This window comes from Nilaparvata lugens, chromosome 11 (genome assembly GCF_014356525.2).
Source record: "Nilaparvata lugens isolate BPH chromosome 11, ASM1435652v1, whole genome shotgun sequence".
Taxonomy (NCBI): Eukaryota; Metazoa; Arthropoda; class Insecta; order Hemiptera; family Delphacidae; genus Nilaparvata; species Nilaparvata lugens.
Window position 1 is genome coordinate 17,810,435 of NC_052514.1, and position 25,528 is coordinate 17,835,962.

General features: G+C 34.7%; 1 protein-coding gene across 2 annotated transcripts in view; it reads right to left on the bottom strand.

Moving 5' to 3' along the window:
- LOC111048098 overlaps positions 1 to 25,528 on the bottom strand; it is a 248,504-nt gene that overhangs the window by 137,473 nt on the left and 85,503 nt on the right. The gene's annotated exons all lie outside the window — the stretch shown is intronic.

A 25,528-nucleotide genomic window follows, 5' to 3' on the forward strand; every position in this document is an offset into this window, starting at 1 on the left:
CAAATTACTGAACATGGAACCCATAATTATCGAAAAAGTAAAATTTATAATTGATAGAAATACTTTTCTGCTCCAAAATAACAAGCTTATGATTACTTTTACATTATTACTTCCACTAATTTTTCATTATTCCTTTTCTGAATTTGCCTTGTAATTGCCAAGTTGCAATATTTTCTGTTCCATAACCCATAACCAGCAACAATATTATGTTGAGAGGTTGTTGTTTTGCATCCCATAATTCTTATAGAAGATCTGGGGTTTTTATGAAAAATCTTATTCATTCTCAGGATATAATTTTTTCACGCAAGTTCATGAAATCGGAACAGAGAAAGCCACGTGCCTCAGTTCAACCTATGTAATCTCCAGTGCTCTATTAATAAAAATGATTCATCACGAGTCTGTTTTTAAAGGATCCTTCATCATAATCCTCGGCACTTAGATAATGCTATCTTATATCGTTCAGTTTGTTCAGTGTATGTAAATATAGTTATCAAGAGACCCAGTGCTCATGCACTCTCAAGAAGGGTGCAGTATTTTGGAGTGAGAGAGTGTTTTGGAGAAACAGTGTTGAGATACATGTCAGCTTTCAAGAGATCGGTGGATAGCTTCTTTATCACTATCATTAGTCATACATTGTGAATAAAGAGACAGACTGTTTGTTGAAAGGATTAGTTTTGAGAGCCCGTCAAATTTCAAATCTTTCGCTCACTCTGACAAATTGATCCTAGATCCTCGATTTTAGCTGCAAATAAGCTCAGCTCAAGCTGAGATAATTCTCAGTTATTTTTGGTAAATTCAATAACTTTTTTAACAATTATTATTTAAATTTTTTTGTTTTATTCGATCAACAATACCATAAAGAATCTATCCTCTAAATCTCATGGATTTATCTCTTACCAAATTTGAAATGGTCTGTCCCGAAAATTTAAGCTTTAGGCGCTCATATCTCAAAAAGTAATGATCGAAAAAAAATGTTTTCCTGAGAAAACTAAAAAATCACTAGTAGGAAGATTTTTTTTAGCCTTTGCACTGGTTACTGGTATGTATTTAGACAGCCGGGACCGACGAATTTAACGTGTCCATCCAAACCACGGGAGTGGCACAATAATAATAACTTACCATAAATTTAGATTCATGAAACACAATGAATTGAGGAAAAAGGATTGTAATTCCATAGATGACATCTGTCCTTATATTGAAAATTGAAAGAGTAGATAATATTCATTTTCCTCACTTTTTAATTTCATTGGATAAAGTAAAAATTTGCATCATGATGAGGATGCATGATAGAAAGTTGCATTAATCATTGCATGAAGATAACAAGCGATTCCCTTTAATAAACATGACAGATGGATAAGGATTCACTCAATTATTCAAAATAGAGATCTTTTATCCAACTTAAACTTCCAAGTGATACGAGACTTCTGTTCTCAATCAAAAGAATTAGAAACTGGAACTTTTCAACGACGACACCTGCATAAATAACATTGATTGATAGGAAACGAACTGAGTTGAACTACTAATCTACATTCGGCGCCGACATGTCAATCACAATCAATGAGAATGCAACTTTGAATATGAGGTCAAGCAACGCAGCAACAATCAATGAAACCAATTACTCAGATACCATCAAAAGTAATAGATGCTGAATTCAATTGTGCACACCAACGAGGTACCTATCGAATTAATTATGTAATGGTCTATTGTTCTAATTATCAATTGAATAAACAAGACAAAAGCCAAATCGTAGAATCATCACTTTACGTTCACCTTTCGAAAAATCTGGTGTGGTACACTCACACAACTTTCCTTGCTCATTGAACTGGGAGCCTCATTCTTAAACGATAATAATTTAGAGAAATGACATAATGACGATTGGCGGCAACATAATTATTTGAAACTACGATCGGACTACTGTATATGTGTGTATATAATTATTGTTTTCAGAGTACTTTTTCCTTTGTGTAAATTGTGAAATCCGATGATTTTTTAAAAGTCGTCAAAACAGCTGTTCTACAGATGAAATATCTCGACTATGTGTTATTTTTATAGACTGCTCTACCTACCTACCTCATGCACGAGAAGGAGGTTACAATAGTTATTTGTGCAACTAGTGCGCAAAGTGACAGTTTGCTGCACCGAAAGAAACGTTTACGAAACGGAATGGTTTCTTGAGTGCAGCAGAGGAACTTTGCGCACGTATTTCACATTAAGTTTTTCCTACAGTTACCATTGAATATGAAAAGTGGGTAATTATGGGTAAAATTGCCTGAAATGCATCAAATGTTTTTCTGTGTAATTTTATTATTGATAAAAACCTTAATTTATTGTCAAATTGAATAAAAATGTTGTCCTTGGTTATAATATCTAATACTAATAATTTGCGCGTTGTGCTTCGTTGCACGTCTGCTCACTATAGCAGCCCAGTCACTGTTACCAACTTCATTTTGATTTTGCTGCACTGTTGCTCCATATAACCTACTAAGTATTTTGCGTTGCCATGTTGCAAATCTGGAGTGCAGAAAAATTTTTCCCGCACTAGAGCGGAAAAGTGATTCTTTGCGTTCTGTAATCAGTGCAGCAATGGCCACTTTTCAACGTAACTGTAGGAAAAGTACATTTTCCTACAGATACCCTGAAAAGTGACCATTTGTGCACTGATTGCAGGCTGCAAAGAATCACTTTTCCGCACTAGTGCGCAAAGTGAGTACTTTGCGTACTCCAGATTTGCAGCATGACAACGCAAAATAGTTAGTAGGTTATATGGAGCACCAGTGCAGCAAAATCAAAATGAAGTTGGTAACAGTGACTGCTGTGGCTGCTATAGTGAGCAGAGGAGCAACCAAGCACAACGCGCTAATTATTAAGTAGATATTATAATGGAGGACAACGACAGCACAGTGCCACCACAGCACACACCACACAGCTGCCCCCCGCCATTCAAACACTACTACATTATTCAGGCAATTTTACCCATAATTACCCACTTTTCATATTCAATGGTAACTGTAGGAAAAATTTAATGTGAAATACGTGCGCAAAGTTCGTTTGCTGCACTCAAGAAACCATTCCGCCCTCGCCTACGGCTCGTGCGTAAACGTTTCTTTCGATGCAGCAAACTGTCACTTTGCGCACTAGTTGCACAAATAACTATTCTCAATGATGGGGTGAACCCCCCATTAGTTTCCCCATTAGTAATTTATGAGAAAATCGTGAAAAACATGGTTTTTCAGTAATTATCCGCCATTTTTCTCGAGAATATTACGCAGCTCCTGCAATTTTCCCAGAAATAAGACTCATGTCAGTTGATAGGGCTTATAAATAGTATATAAATTTAGTTATAAATAGTATATAAATAGTATATAATAGTATAAATAGTATATAGGGCTTATAAATAGTATATAAATAAATGGTATAAATTTGAAGAAAATCGTTAGAGCCGTTTTCGAGAAAATCGTGAAAAACATGGTTTTTTAGTAATTATCCGCCATTTTTCTCGAGAATATTACGCAGCTCCTGCAATTTTCCCAGAAATGAGACTCATGTCAGTTGATATGGCTTATAAATAGCTATCCATGGTATAAATTTAAAGAAAATCGTTAGAGCCGTTTTTGAGAAAATCGTGAAAAACATGGTTTTTTAGTAATTATCCGCCATTTTTTCCGCCACCTTGAAGTGAATTTTATTGAATTTCTTATTGTCGGGTCCTCATGGTATAAGGACATTAAGTTTAAAATTTCAAGTCAATCGGTTAATTAGGAATGGAGTTATCGTGTTCACAGACATGCACACATACACACATACACACACACACACACACACACACACACACACACACAGACCAACACCCAAAAATCATGTTTTTGGACCCAGGGGACCTTGAAACGTATAGAAAACTTGAAACTGGGGTACCTTAATTTTTTTGGAAAGCAATACTTTCCTTACCTATGGTAGTAGGGCAAGGAAAGTAAAAATCAAGAACAATGCACATGTTTCGCTGCCAATTTCAAGTTGGTAGTAGGTTGGTAATTGATTTATTAATCCATGAAATACGAAAATAGTGTTTCACTTCTTCAGATAGGATTGGACCAAATGCTTCTCCAACCTTCAAACTCTTATTACCGAATACCGTTCATCAATTTTCGAGTATTATGCAAATTTAATAAATATTCTATTATATTTATCAATTGCTGTGTTATAAGTTTCAAAAAATTAAAATATGAGACTAGAAATTTGAAGGAAAATAGGGGAAGAGGGGGTATTGTTCAATTTTTCAATCTGATAGTTTGGTACTTGTATAATGTTGTACTAAACATTTGAAAAAATATCATCCGAAAACGTGTACTGAGAATACAGATTTTCCCCCCTTTTCGCAAAAAGCTCAAAGACAAAAATTCTAGACAACAAAATACTCTTGATTCTAAAAAAAATTCTGTAAAAGTTATAGAGTACATTATTGAGCAAAAACAAGAGCTCACATTAGATGAATTGTCGATTCCAACCACAAAAAAGGATTAACTCTCCTGAAAAATTATTTCTAAAGAACTCCATAATTTAAAACAAATGAGAATCATTCGTTCGCTTCTGAGAGGATCTGTAACAAAATGCACACTTTGTCCGCCCAAAACATTTTGATAACTGATCCATGACTAACAAAGTGGAAAGTGGGTGTATTTTGGTAGACACCGTCTGGACGAACTTGATAAAAATGAAGTGGAAGAATAGAAAACCAACAAGAACGTCACGTGGTATGGTAGCACGTGTCTCAGAAAATCCTAAAATAGACAGTAGACAAAAAAGGCAGCTGTAGGCGCCTGTATAATATAGAACTGCACCTGCTTCTCAATCAAGTATTATACAGGTATAGTTGTTGTGATGATAGTAGGCAACAATCAAATAACACTATATGCAGACACAAGGCGACAGATAACAATGGTTAGGCTAGTGGATCATTATTTAGGAATGAATGAAGCGATTATTAGAACAAACTACTACCAATCAATGTGGCCTTGGATGGGGCCAGGCGTGACGCGTGAGGTGTGAATAGTTCACCATACTCAATTTAAAAAGTTCACAATTTTCTTCTCATTATCTTCAAAATGTTAGATAAATAGATTCATGACTCGTTCAAACATGGTAAAACGTGGTGCAACCTCTTGAAACAATTTAAATACATTTTTATTCCATTTATTTCACCGTACGAAATACGAATATTTTCTGCCTGAATGTCAATTGCATTGGTATGTTCCATAAATTTATTATTAATATTTCTTTTATGAAACACGAGTATTTTCAATATATTAGAATGGACATTCAAAAGTGAAATTACAAAAGATTCGAATTTGAATTACATTCACATCAATGGACAATTACAAACTGTACAATAGCATTCCGTCTCTCTATGAAAAGTTATTCTGTTCATTATAGAAATCATTATAGTAGGCCTATCAAACATTCGTGTGCAAATGGATGTTTCCCCAAATAAGATCATTTTTTATATATTGTGCTTACACTAATGCTTAAATTAAAGGAGCAACAAAATTGTTACCTTTTTGAAAAATACCTATGAGAGAGATCTAGAGGAAATTCAATGTGGGGTTATTTATATGATCACATTGCTATATTTATAGTCTAAATTAATGCATTTATGTGTCACCATACTCTCAGATCACTTCACATGATTCGTTTATCCATCTCTAGAATTGAACAATCAACATACTTTTCAGTGTTTGACACAAGTGTAAAAAAGAGCTACGCAAGTGATAACTGATAAAAATATGTTTGTAAAGCAATGGCAGAGGCCGCCAGACTAGACTAGGTTCCAGTTGATTATGCATGACAAACGCGTTGAAAAGACGCTGATCGCTGCGCATGCGCTAATCGGTTTCACGGTCCAAACGCCGAGTGATTGCCCGCTGACCGCCCATAGCCCAGGCATCATTTCCAATGAGCCCCGCCAAGCAATTGAGTTATTAAAAGATTCACCACACTCATAAATTATCATTGCAGGTGTCCACGATTTTCCATCAGTGCAAAGATACTAGTGTACTCCTCAAACCATGAATTCAAATTTAGTTAGTTCAGGTTCTATCAGGCATTATCAAGGTTCAGCATGAGGTTTCAGAATGCAATTAGCTTGTACAGTATTTGGTTACGTACAAGAGGAATATGGGATTAGTTCTTATTGGAGTCAAACTTCCAATAAAAATATATATAAGTGAAAAATTCGAGTAATATGGAAAATGAGGGTTATAATATCAAAGTAGGTCTACAATGAAGTATTATAGATAAATATATTTGTAAAATATTATTTGAGAAGACAGCTCTAGACAGCTCAGTTTCATGAAATGCATAAGAACCATTGAAACCAAGTGATCTAGGAGTTGCTTATGCTACATGAGAGTTTTTGAAATATATATTCGTGAATTGTGTTTTGAATTTAAACTTAAAAAACTAACTAAATATACGGGAATTTTATTTTGAATTTAAGTTTTAAATTCGTACTATAAGGGTCTGAAATACTAGTTAAACAGAACTATCACTTGATAGCGGTGACTTTCACTTCATATGTTATTAAAGTTAGTGAGGAATTTAAAATAAGTACATTACATGAGTCTCTCAGATCCGTATGCAAATCAGTGAACAAATTTCAAACTTTAGGAGCTGCTTCCCGTAACGTCACTCAGCTGTTAACAAGACAGTCACATCCTCAGTAGGCCTACCCTCGATTCACACCTCTTATCTGCTTGCAACCCTCCGGTTTTTCCCGTCAATTATTTACTGTAGGGGAGAGCAGTCCATGTTTCCATCTCTGTTTACTGTGCATGTCTCCTTTCAATGACTCCCTGACATCGTCACAACTAATCGACTACTTTACTGCACAATATTATTTGCTTAACAGTGTTTGAATTCGATTTCTTCTGATAAAAGCTTTCCATTAGATGGCCAATAATTGTGCGGGGCGTTAGATAACACTCGAAACCCCTTGGATAAATATGAGGAGTTGTCCAAACACTATTAACGAACAAATGCTAAGAAATGAAATAAGTTGACCTTATTAGTGTATATTATGCTGCTTGAGAGGAATTGTTTATTTTCAATGTTGCAGCATAAACTGTGTGTTGGAGAATTTAATGCTAACTCAGACCATGTGAATGTTCTGCCAGAAAACTGAAGTGTCAACTGTGTGCATCTGATTGGTTTTAATATACAAGATGAACATTGATTTGTCACCGATTTTTACGAAGAATGATTATTGTTGATCGAATATTTATTGCCTACACTTGAAATGTAATGATACTTATTACTAAAAATATATACTGTATCACAGTTTTTCACAGTATAGGAACCCCTGCAATGACTAACTGGAGCAGTGATAACATACACTACAAGACAATACAGTGATATACAGTGTATAATACTACAAGATAAGTCAGTCTTGAATTGTCACAGGAATTGAGAAAAATACTCCAGAAATAAGTTGAATACAGTAATTTGGGGTAGGCTACTTGAGTCTTCAAATGCTTCAGTCTTCTATTGATTAGTCTAGCTATAAACCTAGAACGTTGAACGTTCTCTATACTCATACGCTATACTGTACCATACGTCTACACGTCTTTACTATAAGTTGTGGTTCTATACGCAATACAGTTTTTTTTCTTCCACATCATCTTCCTCATGGGTTATCCATTAATGAAATTATGGAGAAACATCATAAACTTCATGAAACTTTCATACTTTGAATTATAACAATAATCCCATAACTCAACAACTTCCCACCAAACTCTTTGCCAAGGTGTTATGCAAATATAAAGAAATGTCTATCCCAGAGTCACATACAGGTGGGTGAGTTATGCAGATTGCAAGAAACTAGTAAGTTAGATATCCTAGATGCAGTTTTCGTCACGGTGCACCTCACCAGAGGATTTCTAACAGGAAAAGAATGAAATTCAACGCTAATTGGCGTTTTATCCTGTCGATATGTTCACTCTTCACTCTACAAGTGGAAAGGGACTTTCACGCAATACTATATATACAACTTCATTCATATATACAGGTATGGAGGAAGGATGTTGGTCTGTGTTCGATTATTATCAATCATCTGCCGGCGCATATGACTCCTCCGCCATCTTGGATTCGATGATCACACGTCGCATGGAGAGGATGAAATACGGTGACAAGATGTCCGTCGCTCCGTCCGGAACCGTACTTTTCCATTTTATGCGCGATTTCCCTTTCATCTGCCGATCGGCTCGCACCTTTGGGATTCAATTTAAACTTCCAGCATTGGTTGACTGGAAAGCATAGGTGTTATTCATACGGAATGATGACAGTATGGATTGAATCTCAATGAATCTCTGTAACTTTCATCTTCTATTTGGTCTCTAATGACGAGCGAAAATTGACAATGATTGAGCACGTTTTATGTGTCTTGTTATGCGTTTTGTTACTCTAATCACCGTTGACCACCAATAAGCACCACCAACGCGACGCCGCTTTCGTTTTGAATCTTGCTTCTAATCCGATTCAATTGGGTTCGATTCCCAGCTGGGTTGAACTTTTTTGAAATAATTTAAATCAAGCTTCATCCTAATTGTAGGAAACTGATCCTAAATGATATTCTCCTTGGAGTTTAATCTTTGAGCCAGAAATATAACTGCATTTAGCCCTTTTTACAGAACGAAAATTCAATCTATAAGAAGATTATGGATTATAGATTGTGCAACATCTTGCTTTCAATCCAATTGAGTAGTGTTTGATTTATTAATGCGTTTGCATCCCCTAGAAAATCCTAGTTATATTTCACTCATTGTCTATAAAAATCGAACTTTACTATTCGGTACCAACGGCTACAGGGTATTCGAAGTGGAGATAATGGATATTCATATGATCGGCTATTGATTACTTACAAATAGCCTACTGTACTTACTGTACCAGGAAAAGAGATCACTGAATGTTTTTGACTCACCTGAAAATAAAAAAGAAAATATTCAATAAAATCAATCCAATAAAACTGAAATCTCAAGCGTATACAACATACGAACAACAATAATGAGGACAGTGGCGTAACGTTTCCAAACCGGGCCCCCCCCGCAAAAAAAATTCCGGGCCCCTCTTCTAAAATCGTACCACCTTTCTCCAGCCCCCTTCTCCCTTAATCCCAAGCATTAAACTCTAATGTGAAATCTTTCATGAGTTAATTACATAGCTTAATTGAAAAAATAAAACTTATTCTAGATTGAATCCTACAATTCAAGTCAAGAATTATTTTTCAAGCTGAAAATAATTTCTTTCCTCCAATGCTTAACTGATAGTAGCCTAAATAAAGATAACGATCTACTTAAGAACCATTCTGACAATCTTTGTTTGAATCAGAGAGAAAAGAAGTAAATCATATCTATAAGTGAGTGGTTTGAATAGTCTCAGTCTGGATTGTCTCACCGGATGTATAAATTTTAATGATTTGTAAACAAACAACATTCCTAATTTTTCAATAAGCTCATTACCAGCACACAATTATTGAAGCTCTGTCAATGGAACTATAATTATTATTACGAGTGGATTTGAACAATGATTGTTTTTCTTTCTTGCCTTATTCATTATTTTCTACTTGTATTCTCTTGATATTTATTTATAACCAGACTGATAACATTGTTCTATTGCATATTTCTTCTTACACAATGAATGAAACCTGTCATTTTCCACAATAAAACTTCTGATTTTTTATCAAAAGTCCATGATTATTTAATTTTTCTTTTTAAAGTATGCAATATATAATTATCATTTCGGGCCCTAACCCGGGCCCCCTAGACCGGGTTATTTTAGTTTTTCAGAAAACCTATATTAGCCTACATATTATCCGGGCCCTAGCCCGGGCCCCCCCGCGCCGCGTGGGCAGCGGGGGTGTACGTTACGCCACTGAATGAGGAACTTCAAATGAGATTTCTAAAATCTTGTTTCGAACTTTGAAAATATTGGAAACGTTTTCAACTTTTCAACTATTATATTATGAAATGAAAAAGGTTTTATTCATCCAAAAACCAGTACAATGACAGGAAAATCTGTTTCTTATCATCGAAACATAGAAATACACAGTAGTAATGATGTAACAAAATGAAAAGGTTCTTTTATAAGAATGAATAAAACAAAAAACGCCCCGAGGCCTAGCCTGTGTGGGGTGGTATGCATAAATCTTAAAACTAGATTATTTATAGCTTCTTTCTAAACAAGAATCATTCTGTCCTGAATCCGAAAGTTTGTTAGAAATTCATGAAATTGGAATATTGAATATTTCAGCAATATAGCTTCCGGAAAAATAAATTATCCCTGAAATCAGGAAAAACTGCCAGATAAAAGTTCAAGAATTAATTCGATAACCATGTCCTGCAAGTTGCTAGATATTTGAGCACATGATTAATGATTATCACAGTTAAATCAGCTGTAATCACCGAAATTTCTTCCACCCAGTCATGTAACAAGTTTCAATCAACTTCACATAAATCAAGAAGGCCTAAAAACCATCATGAGATCCTAATTTATGTAACCACTTGCGATAAGACGGAGAAAATCTGAACCAAAAGCCACTCTCCACTTCACACATTTCAACTTAATACTATTTTATAATGGCTACCAGAACTAATCGCGCATGCCGCTTGGCAGCTTTTATTCAACAATCAGGAATAATTCCTAAAAACAATTAAGTCCAGCTGTTGGTTAGAGCAATTTCGAAATTATTTAACGCCTTCCTAAACACATGATTAGTACATTATTACATGGTCGCTGCCACTTTCCACGGATTATTGAAAGTGAATGGCGGTGTTTTTACTCACTACCTCTAGAAAATCCATGGTTCGATTCCTGAAAAGTAATCCGGTCTCACGTTGAGGCGAATGTAAATCGATATTAAGATGAGGGCAGCAGCAGAACAGCACTAGCACCTATCATCTGCTAAAGACCGTATCATCAGCGATTTTGACGCCCGACGCGAGAGCTTTGAGCTTAATCGTGATTGAGGTTGACGATAGTGCGGGTCACGATTTTCAACAGGAAATAAATCAAACGCAATTGAACGCATAAACTGACATCATCTGCAATCTGCCCACCTAACTTAGATCGAACGGCCTTTCTATTCTAGTTGATCAACTCCAGGATCAACTTTACTATCGAAAAAGTTGACGCTTCGCTCAGACAATTAGATAAAGAATCCAGATTTTAAAAGATGAGATTCTACATCATTTTCACGGAATTCATCACGGAGTAGCTGCTCAGGGATGAATCTTGAGTTTGGTATGGAGGGATAAAGTAGGTTTGTTCAATTCGAAACGAAGGGATTCCTGGAGTATTACCAGATTGTTCAAAGGAATCTCACAATTCGATTTGACTTGGAGTCATTCTTTTTCTAATGACTTTTCTCTAGAGATGATAGATGATTGGAATGTACTTGAATTAGGATTGATGAATGAGTTAATGATTCATTAATGGGATTTCGAATTAGAGTTTGTAACCTAATTTTTGCCAAGAAATGAAATGAATTATTGTAATTAAATTACAAAGAATCAAGAGAGCTTATTACAATACAATTCTTAGTTCTCAGGTTCTGTTTCTGTGTGAAGCAATCTTGCAAATTCAGATTCTGCAAGATTGTCTGTGGACAACCCATACATTGTATGGATGAAAAAATATTGAGAACTTTATTGAGCCCATCCAATTTGAATTGAATAAGACACTTGAAATATCAACATTTCAACACTAATAAACTTTCTATATCCAAAAAATTCCTTAGAATCATTCTGAAAGCCTGCCGTTATTTGGATTTCCCCCAATCTTATTTGGTTGAAGTGAATTTGGAAGCCTGCGTAATTGATATTAAAAATAACGGAAGTTAACTTCCTCGTGTTAATCCTGTAGATGATGTCACATCCTGCAGCTGTAATTAATTTCACTTTTCAATTAATTTAAGATCAGTAAACAAGCTCGTCAGTCTTGTTGGTAACAACAAATTATTATTAAATAATCTTATCGTCTCATGAATAATTTGGTTTTATCGCTTGATTGATAAATTACTCGACACCACTGTTTGCTTGATAGAGTGGTTCAAACTTTTTGAGCTTGTTCATTCAAGAAAAAATGCAACAACTTAAATAGATACTTTTAAATTGCATCAATGAATCATTTTCAATTACATGCTCTCCAGTAGCATATACTTCAATAATATAGAAGGATTTGAATTCACAACTATGTAATAATGCTTGTATTAATGAATTTCTATTTTTAATAGATGTAACAAAGAGAGATACTGGATGTGGTGTTACATGTTTGTTCTCTATCCTTAAAAGTTTGAACAGATGTCACGTGTATGGTTCAAACAATTGGTGGGTTGATGTCGAAAAGTGTTTGTAGAAAAAAAGCTATCCAAATAATATCTCCAGCCAACAATCTGCCGGTAAAATGACTGAGGCAGAAAAATATTTTGAGGACTGTGTTATCGTAATGTTTCTCCACTTGTAGAATACAATGCACGTAGCCTTCTTCTACTTGATCACTTGGTCAGAAGCACTAACCAAATTAATTAAACCACAAGAACATTTCATGACGAAGGTTATCAAGTTTACAACTTTTTTACATCATTAACTTTTTTATATTCATGGTTATAAATCAATTATAATTTTATACTTGAATTATTCTAAGTGTGTTTTGTTTAAGATTTGAGAATGTTTGCTGAAAATGGATGATGATGAGAATGTTTAGAACCTGTATGAATGTATGGAATTAAAAAAATAGACCAGATCTCAATAATGCAGTAGGCTAATGTACGTGTACGAAAATCTTACAAAGAAGTTTGAGATCTGGAGTCATCGTCCCTTTTTAAACCTTGATCAATTGAACAGGTGCCATGTTGATCGCTAAACAAATGAATAAAAATATAAGTAATAGATAATAAATATTAATAAATAAATGAAGGAATTCAGAGTAAAATATCTCCAAGAAGGATTTTTGATCTCCAAAAGTGACTTCAAGTGAGAAAATGCTTGATAAGTGCAGTCAAATTATTATGCAACCCCATCTGCAACCGCTGTTGAAAGACGTAACCTTCGAACATGACTGGGCATGACAAATGAGAAACCCTCAACAATAACGAATCTGCGAAAAAGACCATAACCGCGCTGCACTCTAGTACCATATTATACGCTGTACTGGCAGTAGGCCTACTATACGCAGAAGCTAATAAAATTCGCCCGCCAGGACTTCCCAAGCACTTACCGCCTCCATACATCACACAACAACCTTCATTACTTCAAAACTGAATATGCTGCACCTGTCTTCCTTTTATTTCAACACTGCATCAAGCAAGCAGCCACGCATCAAGGATCACCCTCGTGGTGTTGGTCAACTTTCGAAAAAATCATCGAGTCAAGAAATTTTTCTCACGGGAACAACCATTAACGCGTGAAACACCCACTAATTAGGTCAGTTTTGTATTTGTTCGACTAGTTTTGCCCACTTATTCACTCACCTACTGGAATTTCAATAAAAAAGTGGAAACTCATGTAAGTCTAGTAAATGAACATGATTACCGTACGTCTTTATCACAAGAGAAATATTTTGCTGCATTTGCTAAACTATATCATACAGTAGGCTATATGAACCATGATTTCCAGTGTTGTTGTGAAGGTGATGTTTTGGTAGATATTCATATTGACTTACAACGACTTGAAATTGCCGAAACCACTGATTTAATAATTCGAGATACTAATTACGGTAGTGGGGGTGAAGCTCTACGATTGGCCATTGTATGTTTACAAATGTATGTTGATCTCTACTATCATTTGCTGTATATTTCTTGTGTATTTTGTATTTGCTGTATTTTTCTCCTATATATTCTGCTCCTCAATTCAGCTGTCAGTTTACTAGAGATAGGTATTTAGGTAATGGTGTATAAAACCGAAATTACTGTTACCGAAATCTCAAAGTGTTAACCAAAATATCAAATGTATTCCAAATCAAACCAGTTATTTTGAAAATTTCAAGTCTTTCCATCTAACCAGAATTTCATTTTCGTTCAAAATTTCATTATTCTAACTCTTTTTCCTGATAATCCAGAGAAACCTTGTTTTTATTCTCTTGTATTTTTCTACAATTCAGACCAATTTGTTTCAAATACAGTACAATAACTCTTCAGAATCAGCTTTCTTGATGGCTGAATGTTGACATCCCTGAAAGATAATCCAGGATGAAAGAAAACTATTTGACTGAAAGCAATGTGGAACTCAAACAAAATAGCCTTCGCAATTTATTTTCAATAATTTTCCCTAGTTAATCAAGAATATTATATTGGAGCAGTACAGTTGGTTCTATCAATCACTATTTGGGAGTAAGGTGGAGTATTCTGATTCCATTTCTGGAAGTGTGAGGTATGAAACACAAGAACAGTACCTGGAGAAGTAGAGTTGTACAAAAAGCAGATGTTCCACTCAATCATTTGAATGTGGCCTAGAAGAAGAGATCAAGCTCATCACGAAGAGTGATGACTTTTCCTACTTATGCAAAGATGAAACCAGATCTAGCACAGCAGAATAATAAAGTGTATGCCAGCTAGAGACGTTGTTAAGATGCAAGTAGGCTACGAATATTTATCGCAATTTTTCTTCAACCGAATTCATAGGAGCTACGTTGATAATCACGTGTTGACTGCTGAATTCAAATTCCAAATTTAAAATTCAAATTTGCACTAGTCAGTCGACAATACCAAGTTGGTTCTTTCAATCAATATTTATGGATTCTTCAATCAGGAACTATGAAGAGATTAATATTGATGCTGTTCAATTCTTGTTTCTAATAGCTTTAAAGGCATTCTTGGCGGAGTAGTTGATTGCGTATCTTAATATCATTGTATAGGAGCTTCAATTGAGTCTCATCATTCAATCAACATCTACAACAAAAGCATTAAAATAAATTCGGCTCCAACAATGGACAATAAAAATAACTTGAGTAAATCTGCTCTGGGGAATGAAATAGATATTCAAAATAATTCATTGAGATATATTAAATGAGAACTTGACCTTCTAATCTTCAATGCCAGATCAATAAGAAGGCACTTGAAATCAGGGTGGTAAGCGTAGACTTTCATGAGAAGGTAGTGTAGTAGTGCTTTAGAAATTCCAACTAGATTTGAACTTTTAAAGTTCATTATGATTATCACTAAGGAAATGAACATGAGGAAATAAAACTTTCGCTTCAACTGTAAATTATTGTAAGGTGTCGGAGTACGTGAATTTTTGTCATAGAAGGTATTCGGATATTCGATTTATCTACCACAATACTTATAAAATGAGTTTTTATTCATGTGTGAGAGGTATAATAATCATAAACTTGCAAAATTAATCTGGTAGGAAGAAGTCGTGAATTAGAAATTCAGTTAGCAAAATTTTGACAATATTGTCGTGGCTGAAAAAAGTAAAAACTATCTAAGAATGTATTCAATGATCCTTATCTCAGTTCAGGTCATGAACTGCGTAGTAGTTAACCAGCAATTAGGGAAGAGACTGGGATTAATTTGGGGTTAACCTTTGACCAACCGTTTGTTCTTGGAGAAAGTGAATCTTCAAGACTTTCGGTGATTTTTGGAATCGGACAGAAATGTATTAAATTATGGGAAATTTCTAAGGACTCCGTAATCGAATAAATCAGTTGCTAATCGATTATGAACGGTACACGCATTTGGTCTTATCTAAGATGGTGTAGTGGAGGAGGACAATGGAGCATGGTTATGGAGAACAATAGTACATGGTACTAAAAATACCTTACACCCACACCGATGAATCCATATAGCTCACATGCAGACAGTAATCAAACTTTAAAATTGCAATCTTCCTTGAATTTCTCTTTCAAGTTGCGAGTTGTAGGAAGTAATGGCTGATGCCTATTCCCTTCTTTTCTTTCAATCAGTTTCCATTGTCGTTATATCACTGTTATCATTTCAAATTAATAATGATGTTGGAAGACAGAGGAAGATAGGCAGTTGACCTACAGTATGTCATTACTTTCAAGTAGCTTACAACTTGTCATAATGCCTTCGGAATTTCCGATAATAGAATGTTTTATAGATGAGAGTTATTTGCAGTAAATTAAAATATAGATTCTAACATTAATTTTTCGGAATTTCCAATAATAGAATGTTTTATAGATGGGGGTTATTTGCAGTAATTTAAAATATTGATGCAAACATTAATTTCTATGACAAAATCAATGATTCTGGACTCTGATCAAAGTATCTAAATCCAAAACTTATCTGATACGTAACACATAGAAAACGTTAACAATTGAACTGACACTGACTTTAATAATCTTTCGTTGAATATTATTTTGATAAACTAATAAAACCAAAGTAATTTATTATTTTGAGGCATTCGAAAAGTCAGTCTATCGAGAAGAAACTCAAATCTACAGGAAATTCATGTGAGGTATTCGAATCGCCTTGGGTTACGCTGAAAACCTGCTCCACTATTTCTTATTGGTCGCCCCGCTGGGCGGGTGATATGGATTAGAAAATTGCCAATCTATGAATATTGATTGATTTTTTCGTTCGTCACAAGTTCGCAAATTGGATGGAAAGTGGCTCAAGCTTATGGACAAATGCAGATTTGAAAAGGAATGGAAGATTATTTTCTATGAGGTAGGAGGTAGAGAGAACAGGATATACAGTAGATTGGTGTGGCTATTATAAAAATAATCGTAGTGGAACACCGGGTTATATTATGTTAATATTCCGATAGATTAGGATGTATTGAATTGTTTGTTATGACACGATATAGTTGAGTATAATTATTATTAATTTTTTTCATGCCCACGCACGCCTCATACAGGTGAGTCTTTATAATTTGATTTGAGAGTATTCATAAATAACCTAGTATCTAGTACTACAGACATTGGTTATTATAGATTGAAATTTTAGTCTAGTATGGTGAAAATTGGAAAAATTCTATTGCAATAAGGCATAATATACAAAAGTATATTGTAGTGGGATATCACGCATTATAAATGATGCTATATACACACAATGAAAGTACTGTTAATAATTAATGCAATATGAGAATGAATTATAATTTGGTTATGGTTTGGAAAATAGAAATATTCAATTTAGGCCTCCTAAATGGCATTAGAATATGATATGGAATATAAAAATTGAATTCTATGGTTGTTTGATAGCTGAATCAAATACTTGGAGAATATTATAAAAATGATTATTACAAGAGATATTCAAATTATTGAGGTAAAGTCGGATTCCAATTAGCTTTTGTGCTGAATCTTCAATGATTGGAAATTATAGAACAGAACATGAGTTGGTGAGGAATCATGAAATCTCTTCCAAGGGAATGAAAAATAATCTGGGTGGTTGAGGTGAATATATTAGTCATTTATCATAGAATTAAAAACTTCTTGCAAGCTGTAAATTCATTGAATCTCAAGTAATACCGACCAGTTATGAATAACCCATATAAATAAAACCATATAATATAAATCCATTTTTGTAAGAAATCGCAATTTCCCAGCATCTGTTCAGTGAATCTGAGTTATAAGCTGCAACAGAAAAGTCGAAGAATCTCGACCGTGGTCTGAATACAGTAGGAATGAGATCGAGTTTCTCTTTTTTCCACCCCAACCAGACGTGATCAGAGTTCAAATGGTTGATCATTCCATATTTCGCTGTTTTTACACTATTCTTGCATTTTCTCCTGGAGATATATATTTGAAAACCAGTGATAATTTTCAAATTATGTCAACTATAAATTTGCAATGAATTATTGTGAATGTCTCACTGGCACTGTGAGAAACGCGTTTATAGAGCCGCACATTATAGATATATGGGTTAAGATAACTTATTAATGAAGCAATGAAAATGTGGATTATCATTCCGGAAAATAAAGCCAGTGATTGAGAGTGATAGAATCCCTGGGAATCGAGTTAGATTTGTAAAGAATTTTCATGCTTCTAATTCATCACATCCACAACCAATACATGATTTCAAATTGGAGCATTTGCAATCAAGTTGCATATTTTCAAGCACTGTCTCTCACTATCTACTGGAAAAACACAACGTAAAGAAGGAAGAAAATTGAGTGATAACAACATTTGACAACAAATCCAATGAGTGAGTAAGTTATAACAATGCACTGAAACAGCAGACAATCGAGTAACAACAGTAAAGGAGTAAACAGCATTCCAACAGATCTCAAACTAATTGGAGATTTTCTTTGAAATTAGATTCTGAGTTTTACAACTCCATCAAGACTTGAAATGCTTATTACATTTTGTTTCTACACCTTTAGAATGGTATTAACACCTTCCAGAACTCTACTGTCAATCATTATTGAGTCAGCTTCAGGCATCAGTGAATTGACTATGTCAGATAGTGACATCATTGACAGCTGTTGTCATACATCATGTTTCATCTTGAACAATGATAACTCCATAATAAACTAGAAATCGGTTACCTCATGATGTCTGACCTCAGATGATATATTCTTGCCAACACAATGGAACAGCAACAGCCTATGCAATAGAGGGGCTGCATCCTAGCAGTCAAACCAATAAACCACCAAGATGCCAATATAAGATAACTGACTTGTATTGAATTACGTTCAAGCATGCAAGAATAGATTTGTTCTGTTGAAAACGTTTCCATTCCCTGAACAATTCGCCATAAAACACGGAGTTTTTTCTCTGACGTTTTCCCAGACATGATCAGTATTGGGATTTTAGGCCTAGGGGTCACGCAACTCAGATGGAGTCCGACCAAGTTAATATCCATTTCAAACTGTCAGCATTCGTTTCAGATAACGTCAATGCTCCCCATTCAACCCATGTTGACAGTTCAAAGTGAATCCCACTATAGTAACGGAGTCTGTTTTCTAGTTTGTGCTTTCAACAAGCTCTAGACAATTTATGGCAACTGCTGACTTCAGTAATCCAGGGACAAAGGAAATTATTTCCAAGGTATTTGAATATTGTAAGTGTGTGTTTGCTTCTGGCTAAGATGTACCCAGGATGTTCTGGCTCGCATTTTAACTCAATGTTCTAAAGAGTGCACTAGAATTTCACATTATTATTTCTTGTTATCAAAGAATATACTAAAATTTGTTTTATCAAACAGAAGTTATGCTTATTATCGGAAATGGTTATTGGAGTATAAAGTTGAAATAACTTTAAATGATCGAGTCTCATGAACTACGATTAGTAGTTAGTAGTGACAATTTATTCACAAAATAATATAGGTAATAAGAAATACGGTATCGATTTTTATGGAAGCACGCTTTTAGTAAAAACGATTGTTTTATCATTGAAATTGTTCAGTTGTATTTATAAAGGAATTCCGTTCATTTTTCAAGACAAGTTAATGCATACAATGTATGAAATTCGAAGTTCAACTGATGCAAGTTCAATGTAGAACCATAGAGAAATACCGTTGAAAAATATAATTCCATTATTCGTCTCTGAAAGAATTTAATTATCAAGATATTCACTTACTAAAACAATATTATACAAATAATCTACTCACATCGATTAAGCTTCCAGATATTTTTGTAACTCACCTGTGAAAGGAAAAAATCATATTATTCAAAATTATTGATTCAACAATACAAAATAATCAGCTCTGATCAATACATGAATTTATTAAATACATAAAACTGATTGGATATTAATTATATTGACTTGCGCTTTCTTTTCTAATTGAGTATTTAGATCACAATATTCCACACATAATAGAACTAAGACTATTCATCATTACATCTCATCCTGAACGCATTCATAACACAAATGCTAACAGAATGAATGATTCTTCGAGTGAATCATCAACGTATACTTCCATTAGAAGAAACAGAGAAAATTAATTTCTCATGGCATGGTACTAAGTTTGTAAGTACTACTTACTTCTTCAATTTCACGATTAGAGACTTCTGATTTGTTGGAATCAACAAGTACTTGTCCTTAACCATAATACAGTAATAAATTTTTTTCTGAAGGTGATGAATTGGTGTACTCCCATGCCAGATTTAAAGAATATTTTCAAGTTTTTCAACGACTCTCTCGTAAATTAACAAATAAAAAAGCAAATTTACAACTTTAAAGTTGTCCATCTTGCCAATAAAACTGTCATTTAATAATGGGAATGTACTGACGACACATAGGCTACTAGTAGGAAGTACTGTGCTAGACAATTAACCATAAGCTTGACCCAATTGAATTGAAGTATTGACCAACTTTCAATACAGCAGCTAATAGGAACTGGCAGACAACTTTCAACTGAGCGACTGAGTTGGCGAAATTTATCACCTTGCCAGAGCCTTAACGCTGCCAACTAATGATGGAATGAATGAGAGGAGGAAGGAGATAATTGAAGGTGGATGGAGAACGCAGGAGCAACGAAAAGAAACGATTCACCATTGAGAAATCGGGATAATCATTCTGGCAGAAAGAGGAGAAAAGACGAAGAAGAAAAAGAAGAAGAAGAAGAAGAAGAAGAAGAAGAAGGAGAAGAAAAAGGAAGAAGAAGTAGAAAAAAGAAGAGATGACCGAGTGAGAGAGAGTTTATTGAAGTTATGAAGAAAATGAATGCACTTGACATGACGTGTATAGTACTAATATAGCAAGGAGTAGATTGGAAGAAGGGGTTTGTAGTGTAAAACCATTATTTCGAAACAGAGGAGAGGAAAAAATGAGGAATAATAGGACAAGACATCATGGAAGACAGAAATATTTGAGGTTACAAGGTGAATAAATGTGTTGATAAATATGATGTTACCCTTGGCAATACAGAAAGTCGATAGACGAGACAAATTCAAAAACAGGAATCAAGAGTAAGACTGACCAAAAACTCCAGCAAGAATAAGAAGAATGAGAGTAGGAAAAAGGAAATGAGAAATGGCGAATGTGCGAGTGTGGAAAAGTGGAGAAACGCATAGATAATGTTATGTGACAAGAATCGTGGACATAAGATGGAGAGCCAGGAACTGTAAGAAAATCAATGATTGTTGAATTAAATAAATAAATTGATGAAGAATGAAAAGATGAAAAATAAAAATAAATCAATATAGTGGGGACTAAGGAGAAATTTGAAGGAGAGGATCTGGCACAGGAGGAGCTGATAAGAAGAGGAGGATGTTAAGGTAAGGTCAAGATTTTGGTGAAAGGAAATAGGTTGAAGAAGAAATAAATAGACTAGGAAAGTGAGTGGGGGAGGATTGAGAAGAGGAAACATTAGGATCAAATAGCAGGAGCTTCATTTGAGAGATGAGCTTAATTCAGATGGAAAAAACAAAAAAAAAGAGGAAAGGGAGAGAAGAACTAGTAAGACAAGAAAAATGAAATGAAAGTAGGAATAAAATCAACAATTATCAGTGAAAGGAGAGGTAAATGGAAAAGCGATAGAAGGAAAACAATGATGACAGAGATGAAAATAAAGAATAAGGATATTAAGAAGAGGAGGACCTTGACAATGTAACAAGTGAATATGTGTGACACTTTGCTAATAGGAATTCTGCGACTGCTGTCAGCGTCATGTTAACGTGGAGAACTTGGCAGGCGAAATTCAATTACAGCAAATTGCCGACTCCCTAATAAATGCCAGATCAACATCCGTCGTCAGCCGAGGCGAAATATCACGTGACCATTATTATTGTTACATAAACAATAATATTAGGCTCATGAATAATGCATGGCTGACTTAAACAGGTGGTAGGAAAAGAACTCATTTCGTAGTCAAGACACTGCGCCGTCGAACAATCGGCCGTCCGTCTTGCCGTTATGACATTTATGACGGCAAACCGACGATGACTCATCAACATTTCAATCCTGAACGACCTCTATGTGGTTCATGTAGGATATGTTCCTATCATCCTCCACATATTTTCCTAACATCTTTGTTCCATAGGAGATCATTTTGCGTCAATTGAACCACATAAAGGCACTACCAGTTTATGAGGCTAATCCAGTTGAATAAGTGTTTAACCAGGATCACATGTGGTGTTCCTGTTAAGACTCGGCAGTTTATAGGTAGATACTGTACTCCAATAAGGTAGATCGTGGAAGGAATACTCAGTAAATTCAATACAGAATGTTTTGAGACTAGAAAATGGAAAATTTTTGTGTGATTTGAATGAACTTTCACATAAATATTCATCGCCTACGACACCCTTAATAAATTTACTTTTGTTTCATTTGTTTCACATCACTACAATTTATTTACTCCAAATGTTCTCACCATTGTTTTTCTTTCACGCTATCTGCTTATTGTTACTTGTCAGTACTCTAGCTTATATCTTGTATCTAAGTATCTTCAACTTCTCTACTCCTCCTTCATTTTCAAACTTTCTTCTTCATACTCCTCTTATCATATCATTGAACACTAACAGTTCAATCGCATTCCAACCCTAAGTTTAACGAAACTTCCTTTTCCGATCTCCCTCACTATTCTTCGTTCTCCACCACTTTTCGCCCTTTCTCACAACTCCTCTCACTTTTCCTTTACATGTCTTCTCCTCCTCAACACCAACCTTTTCCTGTATCTCTAACGAACTTGTTGTAATTGCAATCCATAGCTCCACCACTTACCTGAAAGGGCCCTCATTACCATACTGCTCCCCTAATAATTTCTCGTTCTAATGCCAGCTGAATCGTACTTAGCTTCGTTCTCTGGCCGTTTACTTAACAACTTAATCCACCACTTCAATCTTATCTGGTTCTCATTAAGCATAACTGGATTGGAATTGAATTATTGATCATCAGTTCTGTACCTAATCATACCTTCATATCGTGAGATAGTCACGTTCACTTTCAGATTGAACTTGAGTTACTTCTTTCTGTTAGAACTTGAATGAATGGGAACTTGATGTTAGTCCATATCACGCAGGTTTAAAATAGGAAATACTCAGGTTATGAGTAGAGGAGATTTATCCATCATTCAAGAGGTACTTTAACCGGTACATTTTCATCAACTACTTTTTGAAATTTTCAATTTCCTTCGTCTACGCATATGTCAATGAGAATCATAGCTAAATTAAATCATACCAAATTTTCATTTCGGAGCTGGCCGGTTTTGAATATTTAAAAAGCTGAAATAGAGTAGTCTGTTTTTTATTAAAATCGAAATGGTGTTCAATGTCTCAGTGATTATTTTTAGAAACTTCAGGAACTGGGATCTGTATCAATTGAATGGTTGAAACAATAGATCAAATTTAAAAGAATAACCAATTGAAAAAATACATAAAGAGATGAAATTGAGAAGAATATCAATAAAAATTATGCAGCAACCAAGGTCTTGGTCTTGGTCGAGGTCTTGACGGTTAGATTTGCTTGTATTCACGAAGGATCTGATTCAAGCAGTAAGGAGAGAGAGAGAGAGAGAGAGTCTTCCTGCAAGAAAAATTCCAGTTCATATCGCAATATTTCGTGTATAATTGAACTATGAGTTTGAAAGCATTGATAGAGATTGACAAAATAAGTATTGACTGGAAAAATTCTTATTTTCAAACATGAGAATGAAAATAAGTAGAGAGAAATAGAGATAGTGTATAATCAAGAAGTCCGTAACGATAAGATATAGAACCATTCTACAAAGAATGAAAGGTAATGAAGAGAAGGAAACAGATTCAAGACGAAAAACGATTTTGTGGAAGTTTTGAGGCGCAATTGAGTGGAACCAACAGACTTCTGTGGCGAGATCCACCTCAAACTGTCAGCATGAGTCCAATGGGGAGCATTCATGTTATTTATCCTCTACGGATGCTGACGTTTGAAAGTGAATCTCAAGCACAAGTTGGAGATCCACCTCCACACCAACTGAGCTGCATTCGCTAGCTGGGATAACTGTGCTTGTTGAAGATGAACGAACATCGTTTTAATGAATAGATAGCACGAAACCCAACTGGGTATTTGGCCCGCAAAACAGCTAATGATGAGCAATAGCCTCCTCCTTCCATCTCGATGATCAGAGGTAAAGACATGACCCACCAAAGAGACTTCACTTCTCTCAAGCCTCAGCTGTTCCTACTTTGTTAGAAACAACGCAATAAGCTATATACCAACAATACGGTTCCGAAATCAATACACATCAAGAACTGGTTGCAGTTTTTCGGCTACAATATTCAATGATATAACACAGAATAAGAGTATTAAAAATAAAGTTGTCTTGTTTATCTTGTCTAGTATTTGCGAATATTAATCATAATCAGTAAAATAGCAAATATATTAATTGTACCACCGTAACTGTAACTGTAACCGTTTTGTAACTAGTGATTGTTATCTCTATAGACTTTCCAATATTATGATCACGGTTACAGTATAATCAGTGTTGATTATTAACAATGTTTTTATGGTTTAAATAACCTGCCAGGTATTAGAATTTTATCAGTCATTCAATAATTTTGAAAAAAATAGTGATTTTGTTTTTGCAGAAGGCCTACTCATTAATAGATAACAAGCTAGAATGCTTAAACTTTGGCTCCAATAAAGCAGTATTTCAACCTACTTTATAGGCTTAGTTTTAACTTGAATAACTCACCTCACACCACTATGTCCCTGAACATAAATGAATAACTTCTTGAACCGACTCTCAGTTGATTCCAAACTACTGAAGCAGTGGCGTAGCCAGGAAACAGTTTTGGGGGGAACATAGCAATAGAGTAGGAAGCACTTAAAAAAATTGTGGGTGACACCGAGGGGTGTCTCCCACCACCCTTGGGGCTCACCACCGGAAAATTTTGAAAATATACCTTCTATTTGGTGCGATTCTATGCAATTTCCATTTGAAAGCAAACATTCCATTCAAGTTTTTTTGTAGATCACTAGGCCACTTATTATTTCGATTTTGCCTTGAAAATTTCATGGGGTTTTTGATTAAATAACAAATAGAATGGAATGGAATAGAATTTTATCAGTCATTCAATAATTTTGAAAAAAAATTAGTGATTTTGTTTTTGCAGAAGGCCTACTCATTAATAGATAACAAGCTAGAATGCTTAAACTTTGGCTCCAATAAAGCAGTATTTCAACCTACTTTATAGGCTTAGTTTTAACTTGAATAACATTTTTTCCTAATGTACATGATTTTTACTTGAGTGTTCAAACTTACATTGTTTTTGGGGGAGGATACAACATTTTTTTTCATGTGTCCTCCTGTCTGTGGTAGAAACTGCGCCTGTTCATCATAACTGTAACATTTTCGGGGCTACTCTCTAGAAGAAGCTGTTGGAGCTTTGTTTAAGGTTATGCATGAAACTGAATAAACTATAATAAACTAGAACAGTATAAGCTATATTGAATTTCTTCATAATAATAGATGGTAAAAAGTGAACTAGCTTAGAAGTGCTTTCTGTAGTTTCTCTATCCCCTGTTATTCAGTCCCTACGCACTAGAACAGTCACTGTCTATAAGAAAATAGCTCATTATTATTACCATTGCTATGCTATTCTCTCATCCCTTATATATTTATCGACTTACATTGTACAATTTAACGAAAATATGGCATTAGCTG